This window comes from Heptranchias perlo, chromosome 14, assembly GCF_035084215.1.
Source record: "Heptranchias perlo isolate sHepPer1 chromosome 14, sHepPer1.hap1, whole genome shotgun sequence".
NCBI lineage: Eukaryota > Metazoa > Chordata > Chondrichthyes > Hexanchiformes > Hexanchidae > Heptranchias > Heptranchias perlo.
Window position 1 is genome coordinate 48,553,435 of NC_090338.1, and position 12,960 is coordinate 48,566,394.

Genomic DNA, 12,960 nt, shown 5'->3' on the forward strand with positions numbered 1-12,960 from the left:
GTGGCAAGGTGAAGAAAACTGGGTGGAATGTTCCAGGCAACATAAGTGTAGTTGTTGAATGGGCAGCCATCATTGGTGGAATGGAGCAAATGAGAAGGAACCTGATATTAGGAGAAGTGAGTGCATGCTGAGATGAATAATATTAATTATTGAAAACAATAATGTGAATTTTAAACTCGACACATTGGGGCACAGGGAGCCAGTGGTGTTTGGAGAGGACAAGATGGAAGGCTTGGACTGCAACTTTCTGGATGTGTTAAAACTTGAGAAATGTTGTGAGATGAAGGTAATTTAGAGAAGTCAAGTCTTGAAGTGAAGGAGGCATGGACCAGAGGCTCATCAGTGGAAGGAAAGAAATAAGGGTGGAGCTGGGCAATGTTGGAGAGGTAGAAGAAAGCAATCTTAGTCTTGGAGTTGATGCGGGGGACGAAGCAGAGCTCAGGAATGAACAGGATGGCAAAGTTCCACAACTCTTGACTGCTTGAAACTAATGTGTTAGTGGAAAAACAGTAGCACAAAGCTTTATAACTCAGAAAAATTAAAGTCTCCTTTCAACATTTTTTTTTAAACCCAGCCTTTCTGGACACTGGCTTTAGCAAATCCAACAAGTTTACATTGGGGTTTCCGCCAGATACATGAGGCCTATATTTTGTGAAGCAGCAGTGTAAACACTCCACGACACAAATATAAAAACAGCTACTGATGACACTGGAAATCAGAAAATACTGCAAAGGTTGGAAATTTGAGACAAAAACAGAAAAAAAAACTACAAACACAGGTCAAACAACATCTGTAGGGAGCATAGACAATTGATGTTTTAGGTATACCTCTCATGGATACACAACCAAAACATAACCCATTTACTTTTTCCACAGTTGCTGATTGACCTGTTGTGTCTCTTAGTTTATTTCTGTTTTTGCTATTGATGGGACTACATCAATTTCACAGACTAGGCTACGTAGTGTTCAGTAACCCCAACATGGTTTGAAAAAGTAAATGGGTTCAAAAGCAAGCTTTTCCCATGATAAGAGATCTTCCTCACATCAAAGTATGTGTCTTCCCCCTCCCCAGCAGCAACAGTCAGGAACACAGTGGTATGTTGATAAAAAGGCCCATTTCCCTTGTTAGTGTTAACAGGGCATGCCAAACATCCTGTTTTGTCAGTACGCAGCAGCTAGCAAACTAGTTACTGAGTGAAAATAACAGTCCTAAATCATGAACAAAGAAATGCATAATTACTGCATGCAAATCATTACTATATTATCTGGCTACGGTAACTCGCAAATGTAGACAATCTCTTTCATGATCCTCTGCATAAAGGCGTTTAAAAAAACAGCATAACCGATATAATTAGACTTCAGGCAGTTTGAATATTGACAGTCACCACAAAGACTTGCCCTGTTGCCTACAGACAAAGGTAATTAGAAGCTCATTCCAGTGAACAAGCTCCTACCTGGTTCACGTCTAGTATGACAGTACTGCAAGTCTTTACACATCATACATACTCGCTATCAAAGTTCATACTTAATTCACTCTTGGTGAAACAGGCAAAACTTAATGACTATTTTGAAGCAGGTAGCCAAGCTGTCTGCTACATCTACTTAACGAGAACCTTTCCAACTTAAACTAATGCTCAATACAGTCCGAAGCCACGAGTAACCCAGCTCCTTCCTCACCCATAACATTCAGCAGACACTATTCCTTGCATCTCAGCCTCCAACCACAACCCAATACTGGGATGCTTCTGGAATTAAGATATTTAACTTTTTGTTTGGAAATAGAAAATATTTGAAATCAACATTGAAAGGAGGCAAATTTATGAGTTCCAGGCTATAGGTGTGACACAGCTCGCTGGAAATAAGTCTCCTTATTCCATCACTTTTCTAACTGGCACCTTAAGTAGGACGTGTAAAGTATCCAAAATAATGGATAAGAGGTGTTTATCATAGCCGCATAACTGCAAAGACATTATTCACTGGGAAGACTCCGCAGAGGCAGTGGTAACCTTCATATTTCTAATGGACTCAGTTGGAATGCAATGGTCTCAAAGATGTTGGGACCACAGCTGCTGCCAACTGTCCCTGGGCAAGAAATGTGCGATTCTGTTTCTAGTAGTTAAAGATACTAGCCAACTGTGTTTCCAGAAATGTTCCAGAGAAAGACCAATCTTTGCTGAGGTCTTACAAAATGAAGATTCTGAAGAAGATTCTGCCTGCATTCTTTAGCTGGAAAGCTCTTTTGAAGGAGGTAAAATGACCAGTCACCCGAAGAATATGCAAAACACATGTACATTGATTAGTTTGGATTACAGGAGAGTGGCATCTGTTGACCAACTTCCTGCGTTTACATTGTTAAAACCAGCACCCTTTACCCAACAGCACAACTATAGAACCATTAAAATATGGGTCTACAATTCTACTACTGGGATAATGGAGTCAATTGTAGCAATGTAAACATGCAAGCCAGCACGATCCACGATCCAAATTAAACAAGTGATCCAGCAAAAGCCCCTTTAGAGCATTTTCAGATACAGGGATAGGCAGCCACCCAGGGTGCTTGAATATTGCAAGACCAAGGTCATCAAAACTTGGATTTGCTTCAGTACTAGTTTGTTCACTCAAAGCCAAGGCTGCAACAAGGGGAAAACACTGCCATACTTCTTTTAAAAAAACATCTTTCTTCCCTTGCTCTTCCTTTAAGATCAACATTATACCCAGTGACAACTTCATTTTGAGGCTAGCTAGCAGCACACAATCAGAATAAGGTGGAGAAAACTTTCTCCTTTTCATTTCATTTGCAGTCAGCTGCCCAAGGTGGGAAGCTGGAAACAAGACAAAAAAGCACCTTAAAATTTATTTTCAGTGGTTTATCACCATCCTAGCATCCAAGTAAAGCCTGCTGCAATACTGCAAGCCACAAATTGTGGCAATTTGAATACAGATGATGGTGGGAACTTGATCCTTCAGCTTATTGACAATAAATGGAGTTACAGCAGACTAAAAAGGGCTCTATGCTGTGCCCTCAAGCATTAATCAATCTTCTGTAAAAGTCACAAGCAACAAAAAAAAAATCAGCTGAATTCCTGGACATGAATGCAGACAGTATAGAAACGAGCACTGGAATCTCCCCACAAGCAACAGCACAGCTGTCGTAAGTATCATACACAGAAAGTCTATAAATGTAAGCCAGCTGGTACTTGCCAGTTTGTGCTTTTTAATAGAACTCCAATGCAGCTAAACTCAACTAACCTTTCTAGATACTACTTATTTCTGCTGGAAAGGAACTATACATTCTTTGGAGCAACAACATTAAGGTAACACAAGGGATTCAAAGCAATGCGAGTAGTCAAATATAGTTTATTGTAGGTAAATGTAGACTACAGAGTTGCAAGTTAGGCCTTCATGTAAGTATTGGTGGCCTGTGAACCGGAGAACTTGACTTGTGCATAAGTACAAGCAAACTACCCTTTGCTGCTTACCATAAAATGTATAAGTTATCTCCTAATTTTTTAAAAGAAGCTTAGACTTTACATACAAATAGAAAGTACACCAAAGAAATACTAAAAGCAGTACAAAAATTATGGCAATGGAGAATCTGAGCAGCTACATCTTCACAACAGCTTAGAATATTGCAACAGCAAAGCTCTCTTTGGATTCAGCTGTCAAGAAAACATTGCAGAAAGTATGCAAACTGCTGCTGATTCCTTGCAGATGGTGTCCAGAAGACAGCTGCATGTTTGCGCAGTAAATGGCCTCCGCACAAATCGACTGAAGTTTTATTTCCCCCTCAGGTTCCTGTCCTTAGGCAAGACCACAGCAGAAAGGGAGGTTTATAATCAAAATTTCACTTACCATTATGACATGCATTATTTTTCTACTGATTTTCTTCCCATACCCCTTCTTTCCTGAAAGTAGTAACCCTTTACTCCCCATCTCTGGGATACCATACATTAATCCCAATTGAGAACAGAAAACATATCAGACTCACTGTCTACAATTAAGCCTTATGTTCAAAACTCACATTGTGCACCTCCTAGAACTGTGGAGGGGGAAGGGTGAAGATTGCAGAGGCAAGACATATTTCTACACTCATGGAGTGTCTTGAACTAATTTTCTGCCTCAAAATTCAAATATACAATAAGTGTAGAAAGGACTGTGTCCAAAATCATAAACCAGCTTCTTTTTAAAAATCACTTTATACTTTTATTATACAAAGTACATAAAGGAAATCTTGTGGTGAACAACCATTGCACTTAACTGCAGTTCACATTTTACTTCTACTTTGGGGAAGGGACAGAATGCCAGGAAATGTCATCGCATACCAGGATTACCAACAATTCCTGGTTTATTAGGGATCTGTGCATTTTCATAATGCACACAAGACCACTTAAAGTGCCCTGGTTAATTCTAATTCCAATGTCAGTTTAGAATGATTCTAGCTGGGGACTGATGTGTACCAAGTAAGCATTGATCGATATATCCTACATAGTATTACTAAGCTACTAAAATCAATTTTGTTCTTTTGGAGGAGGTGAAACATTAAACACAATCTTACTAAGTGAGCAGAAAGTGATAACAGGAAACCGGTAAGAGTTCCAAACTTCCAACTTTCAAACATAAAAAAAGACTAAAATACACAAGAGCAAGTTTTCCATAAAGTTACTTTACAATTAATCTTAAAATTTGAAATGAGGCAGTTTTGGATACAGTACTAACATATTTAAAACCTGTGGTAAATATCAGTTATAATTCTCAGTTAAGCTCAACTTCCAGTCACTTCATGGTGAAAATATCACAATGTATTTTTAGGCACTATGCAAAAGACCTTTCAGCAACTACATCCCTGCCCTCGAAAATTCTCTTCCAAAACCACTTGGCCTTGCTACCTCTCCCCTCATCTTCAAAAATCTCAAAAACTCTTGGGGCATGCTTTCATTTTCCGCTCAGTGTCCACCTCTCTCCTTGTAAAGTGCTCGAAGATGTAATTCTACATGAGAACGCTACAAATAAATGTAAATTGCAATGGTTGTGATATTTTCACTTATAAGATTGGATACAAATCCAAGTCAAGAAATATTTTAATATATTTTCCTTCAACAATATAGCCCAAAACAAGGGCAGTTTGCATTGAATTTATATGGATAAAGAAAGCAGTTCACTGTCAGACTGATTGACCAGTTTTCACTGTTCCGTGTTTTTGAATACAAGATTATGTCATCTACATAACTCATGTCCCAGATACGCTGCACACTAATATATTAGTTATTCCAGATTGCTCACAAGGTTAGAAGTCCTGTACAGTTACTCCATCTGTTACCAATTCAGAATTCAAATATGCTTTTGATACTGTGCACAGAGCAAGAGATGGTGTTGGCTGCTGCTTTTTTTCCAAGATATTAAGCAGCCAAAAAAGCTTCATCAATTCAAGGAAAACATCTGTCTCAGATTTGGGTTTGTATAAAACGTAGGTGGTCAATAGTATTAAAAAAAATTTAAACAGGCTTCGGAAACCTGTTAAACAAGTTTGAGATCCAAAAATATTCATTTTATGTGATGTACTTGTTTTCTTGTGTCCTCTGTATATGATTTTAAAATGTTACACGACTGCTTGAAAAACTTCAAAAAAAGGTGCTTGAAAGAATTAATTTCTGCAGCTTTGGGATAACTGGTGTCTAAAGGATGACACCAATCATGTCTCCTGCTTTTCTAATATTCATTTTTATTAGAAGTATTGATTTGCAACGCGATCTTCACTTCACAAAAACAAAATCTGGTATATAAGCAGGACCTGCAGGTGTATTTTAAGAACTGCAAGCTTGGGAATGTGACTTCCATAGGATTTAGAGCATTTCACAAAATAAATCTAAAGAGAGTGGACAGAAAAGAGAGCTGGGAGAAGAAAAAGCCACACTGCCCACTTCCAGCTATGAGATCAAGCTTTACAAAGTTTACTTCATTATGTTATATCATAATATAACAGGGATTAGAAACTCGTGAAACTGCAGATTCCTTCCAAGTGATATCAAATAAAAAGGAATCAGTTCATAGCTTCTACGAGACTAGCATCTGAAAAACTAGATTTGCAATTCCGCCACCAAGATAAGGAAACCAGGTTTAGCAGTGTAAACATCAGGCTCGGATTCAGATGCCAACCTCCTGGAATTTAAATCAGCTTCAGGATCAAGAACAACTTGTATTTACATGGTGCCTTTAATGTAGTAAAACGTCCCAAGGTGCTTCACAGGAGTATTATCAAACAAAATTTGATAGCAAGCCACAAGGAGATCGTAGGACAGGTAACCAAAAGCCTGGTCAAAGAGGTAGGTTTTAAGGAGTGTGTTAAAGGAGGAGAGAGGTGTAGAGGTTTAGGAAGGGAATTCCAGGCAGCTGAAGGCACAGCTGCCAATGGTGGAGCGATTAAAAGCAAGGATACGCATGAGGCCAGAATTGGAGGAGCGCAGAGATCTCGGAGGGACGTAGAACTGGAAGCGGCTACAGAGATAGGGAGGGGCAAGGCCATGGAGGGATCTGAAAACAAGGATCAGAATTTTTTTTAAAAAGAGGCAGTGTCTGACTGGGAGCCAACATAAGTCAGATGTGATGGATGAACGGGACTTGATGCAAGTTAGGATTCGGGTAGCACAGTTTTGGATGAGCTCAAGTTTATGAATGATGGGAGGCCGGCCAGGAGAGCATTGGAATAGTCCAGTCTAGAGGTAACAACGGCATGAATGAGGGTTTCAGCAGCAGATGAGCTGAGGCAGGGGTGGAGACAGGTGATGTTACGGAGGTGGAAGTAGGCGGTCTTGATGATGGAACGCATGTGGTCGGAAGCTTATCTCGGGGTCAATTAGGACGCCACGGTTACAAATGGTCTGGTTCAGCCTCAGACTGTGGCCAGGGAGAGGGATGGAGTCAGTGGCTAGGGAACAGAGTTTGTGGCAGCGACTGAAGACAATGGCTTCGGTCTTCCCAATATTTAGTTGAAGGAAATTTTTGCTCATCCAGTACTGCTTGTCGGACAAGCAGTGTGACAAATCAGACAGTGGAGGGGTCGACAAAGGTGGTGGTGAGGTAGAGCTGGGTGTCGTCAGCATGCACGTGGAACCTGATGTCGCCGAGGGGCAGCATGTATATGGGAAATGGGGAAAAAAAAAAGCAATAGTTAGTAGCCATGGGCTACTCTTTTTTTGTATTACAAACATTAGATAAAAATTCTTCAAGCACCTGGGAAGCTTTACAAACTTATGTTCACAGATTTTAAACCACAGTTTATACAGGCAAAAGAGGAACATTTTAATAGTTCAAAGGCTCATAATTTAAAAAGTAGGCTTTAAGTCATTGGAGGCCAATCCCCATCCCTGCCCCCCCAAAAAACCATAGAAAAGATACAGCACAGAAGGGGGCCATTCGGCCCATCGTGTCTGCGCCGGCTCGAAGAACAACCAGGTGCCCCTTCTAATCCTACCTTCCAGCACCCGGTCCGTAGCCCTGCAGCTTACAGCACTTTAGGTGCTGGTCCAGGTAAGAGTTGAGGGTCCCTGCATCTACCGTCAATTCGGGCAGCGAATTCCATACACCCACCACCCTCTGGGTAAAAAAGTTTTTCCTCATATCCCCTCTAATCCTTCCACCAATCAGCTTAAATCTATGCCCTCTAGTTCTTGAACTCTCCACTAGGGGAAACAGGTACTTCCTGTCTACTCTATCTGGGCCCCTCAATTTTGTACACCTCAATCAAGTCACCCCTCAGCTGCCTCTGCTCCAAGGAAAACAACCCCAGTCTATTCAATCTCACCTCGTAGCTGCAATTTTCAAGCCATCGCAACATTCTTGTAAATCTGCTCTGCACTCTCTCCAGAGCAATTACGTCTTTCCTATAATGTGACGACCAGAATTGCGCACAATACTCCAGCTGTGACCTAACCAGCATTTTATACAGTTCCATCATTACATCCCTGCTTCTGTATTCTATACCTCAGCTAATAACAGAGCATTCCGTATGCCATCTTCACAACCTTTTCCACCTCAACTGCCATCTTCAGGGACCTGTGCACATGTACTCTAAGATCTCTCACTTCCTCTACCCCTCAATATATTCCCGTTTACTGCGTATTCCCTTTTACTGTTTGCCCTCCCTAAGTGCATTACCTCACACTTCTCCGGGTTGAACTCCATTTGCCACTTTTCTGCCCACTCCACCAACCCATTGATGATATCTTCTTGGAGTCTACAGTTATCCTCTTCACTATCAACTACACAGCCAATTTTTGTGTCATCTGCAAATTATGCCCCCTACATTCAAGTCCAATGGATCTGTTGGATATACTATTCTTTCAAATTAAGAAAAGTTGAGGTGTCATGCAAATAAGGTTTAGGAAATAAGACTTGTCCCAGGAGTATAGGAGAAACACTCAGCTTTGTGAAGTATGTCACAGGTCAGATGCAACTCGGGTACATTACTCTTAATTTCTGAATATCACCTGCTCCAAACATAACTTCTATGCTTTTTCTCCATTTTTCAAAATGTCTTAATCCCAACAGTGCAAAATACTTGTTCTGCTTCCCACCTATTTACTCCAATCTACTGAATTAGAGATTTTGATAATTTAAGACTCCAGGTTACAAAGTGATAATTAACACTTAATATATCATCATTTAACAGCAGTTTGAAATCATTGTATTTAGTATGATTCATCATACAATGAACATCATTTTGGAGTATTCCTGACCAAAGGACATTTCAATTGCTGTGTGTGTCATTTGTAAATGAACTATGAAGTCTAAGATCTCCATCTGCAACCAAAAATTATTTCAAATTGAATCTCGAGTGTAATGCATCGTCTGCATTACTTGAGGACATTATAAATTACAAGTTACTGCATATGTTCAAAGGAAAGTGTTTCAAATCCAGCAGACATTTCATAAACATTTCCCAAAAGGAACAAAAAGAAACAAGTCCTTTGGTAAACGTAACTTAAAAAATATTCTTCATAAGTGCCTATTAAAGTCAAAATGGTAGCAAAAGACTTCACCTCCAAGGATGACACCCGATACTCCACATGCAGATGTCTAAAACAGTGCAATGTCTGCATATTATTAATATATCTTTTTAAACTAGTTAGTGGGTACCTTGTGGTATTGCATATAGTGAATTACAGGATACAGTGTATGTTTTCAAATCGTTCCCTATCTCTAACTTCCTCCAGCCCTACGTCCCTCCAATTCTTGCCTCTGGTGCCTCCCCGATTTTCATCGCTCTGCCATTGGCGGCCGAGCCTTCAGCTGCCTAGGCCCTAAGCTCTGGAATTCCCTTCCTAAATCTCTCCTCCTTTAAGTCGCTCCTATAAACCTACCTTTTTGACCAAGCTTTTGGTCACCTGTGCTAATATCTCCTTATGTGGTTCGGTGTCAAGTTTTGTTTCATAACACTCCTGTGAAGCACCTTGGGTGTTTTACTACTGTTCATTATTTGTTATTAATGTAATAAAGATAGATGAGAGGTGGCAAGCAGACTGGGATTTAGAAAGAATTTTTGAGAGATGTGCTTAGAGATGGCGAGGTGTTAAGCAGTTTTGATAGGAAAATTTGAACCAATAAAAAGGAAATAGTGATAAATTTTTGTGCTCCAGCCATATTTAAAATGTAACACATACTATATGCAAGCCTTGTTATATTATAAATAGGTGGTGAAAAGCTGAAAGTTTGAACTAGACCAGGTTTTCCTAAGGGTAGATGTACTTACACCTAGTAATTTCTTTCTTCTCCCATTGCTTCCCATGCTTTGAATATTAAAGTAGAGAATGTAGGAAATTAGACAGCATTTGCCTAGATCTTAAGATACCCTTTGGGGGTGGCCTAAGGCAGGGAAGGGGGAGGGGCTGCGAGAGCAGCTGCTTCTGAACTGTATTTTACATAGGTGTTTTTTTCCTCTTGTACAGCCCTTTGTAATGTCCAGCAAATGTAATTTAGAGGAAATCAAAGTCTGTGTTTATCCAATGTACAGGGGATTTACTTGGCAGTCAGACAAATTGGTTCACACCAGCAATGGTGTTCACAGCAGGATATCCTTCCTTTTACAAATTGTGTGTTTGTATGGGAGGACAGTATATTTAATTTAACCTACAATTCCATGGCAAAGCATCCAAGCCAATCAACTTAGTGTCCACGAGATGGAATTCACTTTCACTGGACAAAAATGAAGTAACTTCTCCCCAGCAATAGCAAAAACAAACCCATTACTTCTTGTACCACACATTAAGGCCGTATGGCAAAGAAATGAACACATGGGGCTCGATTTTAGGGTCGGGTTTCCTGCGGGTTTCCAGCGGGGGGGCCCCCGAAAATCCAGATATGCGGTCACGTGACAGGATCGCGCCACGATCCCGACCACTTCCGGGTTCCCCGATGACGTGCGGGGCTGCATGCGTGGCCCCCGCTGGTGGGAATCCCGCAGGCAATTAAAGCCAGCGGGGTTCCACTTGAATGTACTTACCTTGCTTGTTGAGGTCAGTTAATGAGCTGAATCAGCTGTCAAAAGAGGAAGTGTGGGATTTCACCTGCATCGCAGAGTGTTTCCCACACTGGGGGAAACAGTCTCTCTCCAACCAGGCGTGTTGCAGCCAGCAGCCTGTGGCAGGTGCCAAGGTGCACCCCACGGGGGAGAGCCCTCACCCACGCAGGAGGCCACCGCGTCACATAGGGCAACCCCTGCCCTCCACCACCCCCCGCCAAGCCAGAGGACAGACCGACACGAAACTGCAGCCCCAGTCCGAGGACCCACCCACCTACCCTGCACAACCCCTCAGACCAACACCTGCCAGATGGGTGGTGCGTGGACACCCTTGGAGGACGAACAGCAGGACCAGCCCCAGCAGCCTCGCAGTCCACGCCGTCCGCCGCAGAGACGTGGAGCCCCCCAACACGGTGTTGTTGCACGCCCACCTGCACAGCAGGAGGGAGGGCTACCGCAGAGAGAGACGCATCGCAGGGTCCACAGACCGAGGCGCAGCTCCCCGGACCTCTCCGAGCAGCAGTGCACACGGAGGCGCAGATTCGCTCGACATGTAGTCGTGGAGATCTGCAGGCTCTTTCATGCCGAGCGGCTCCTGGCTGGCCCCAGCACCAACTGCTTACCTGTCGCTGTCAAAGTCACCAGTGCCCTCCACAACTTCTCCTCCGCATCCTTCCAGGGTGCAGCCGGCTGCACCTCGGATGTCTCTCAGTCGTCTGCGCGGAAGAGCCCTGCAAATACACCTGCACCTACTCCGCAGTAACACGATGGGTGGCATCAGTGGTGGGTCCTCATATTGATACCCAGGAGCGGGCATTATTGCACACAACAGACAGGATTCGCGGAGACATGGCAGTGGTGGTGCCAATATAATGTGTGCTGTTTGTTGCTCTGAAATTCAATATAGGTAACACCCATGGCAAACCCTCCGACACCCTTGTGCACCCCCTTCATGCTCACGAAACATTTGCCTTATGCTGCCTACTGCACATACGTGATGCATGCCCTGTGGCTGCAGCACAGGTGGTGGCAGGTTGAGTGAGGCTGGCCGTGAGGGAGATGCACGAGAGGGTGAGTATGGGATAGAGCCATGAGGTCGCGTGTTAGTGGCAGGATGAGTACTGGCGAGGTGAGTAGGTGGAGGTAAGATGAGGATGGGGTTTGAGTGGGTATGAGGGGTGATGTGACAGAGTAGTGTTGGCGGTGCCGAAGGAGATGTGGGGTTGGGGCAGTGTTGTGGCAGATGGAGTGTAGGGGAAAGACTTTGTGTTCTCACTGTGGCTGACCTACTGAGGTCATTGCAGCGCCTCCTGCACTGTATGCAGGTGGGCGATATGTTGGTTGCGCAGGTGACCCCCTCTGCCACCTCGAGCCAGGCCTTCTTGGTGGCAGAGGCTGGCCGCTTCCTCCCGCCCGCCGGGTGCAAGATCTCTGTCTTCGCCCTCCTCCTCACCCCATCTGATGATACCTGGGGTGAGGCATCATTAAGCTGGGAGCAGCCTTCCCCCTGGGCTGCTCCATGCTGAAATTTGTTCCATTGGTTGCAGCATCTGTCAGTGGAGGACTGCCCCTTTAAATAGAGTGCCTCCAGCTGACAGATCGTACTGCGCATGTGCAGCCCGCCCGACGCGCAGACCAGCAGCGCGGACCCTGGAGGAGCAGGTAATTGATTCCTATTAGTGTGTTGCCTGCTACGATCGCGCGGGCAACCCACTAATTTCACCGAGCATGTTGACCACGCTCCCGAAACCCAACCCGCCGGAAACCCGCAGGCCTGGTAACATCGAGCCCATGGAGTTCAATTATTAACAGCAGATTTTGATTAAAACTGCATAGAGAGAAATATTATAATACTATACCATCATATCAATTCAAATCAAACACAAAATGACAGGTAAGCTCATGGCTTATGGATATGTTTTACTGTTTCCACCCTAGGGAAAATACTGGAACTTGGCAATCACTGTTCACACGTGTATCACTGCTTATGGGCGTCACTGTGTGCTACTGCAGGTATTTTTTAAATCTTGGCTTTATTGGGGAAATTATAGATAGTTTGTCACTGGCCCCTAGTTCCTTTTTATTAAAAAATGCAATTACATCATAACTCACAGCAGTGAAGTACCTCCTGTCAGTTTCTCAACTGTTAATCAGGAAATAATAACTAATCTGAAGATGAAACATGAAAATTGGAAAGCACCTCTTCAAATTTTACATGTTCATAAGGTGTTCAACAGATCAATTGTCTTGATAAAAAATACCAGGAAACACAAAGCACTGAAAACTTAAGGTTCACTGCACTCATAAGGTGGTTTGCATCAACAGTTTTGTTTTTTCTATATTTTTGTTGTATTGTACGGTTCTGAAATATAACACTTGTTATCCATTTGAGTGGTCCAGTCAGAGAAGTCCAAAAATTTTCACAAAGGAGGACTTCTCCAAGTTTCA

General features: G+C 42.8%; 1 protein-coding gene across 2 annotated transcripts in view; it reads right to left on the reverse strand.

Annotated features, from left to right (window-relative positions):
* stk10 (serine/threonine kinase 10) overlaps positions 1-12,960 on the reverse strand; it is a 100,702-nt gene that overhangs the window by 57,895 nt on the left and 29,847 nt on the right. The gene's annotated exons all lie outside the window — the stretch shown is intronic.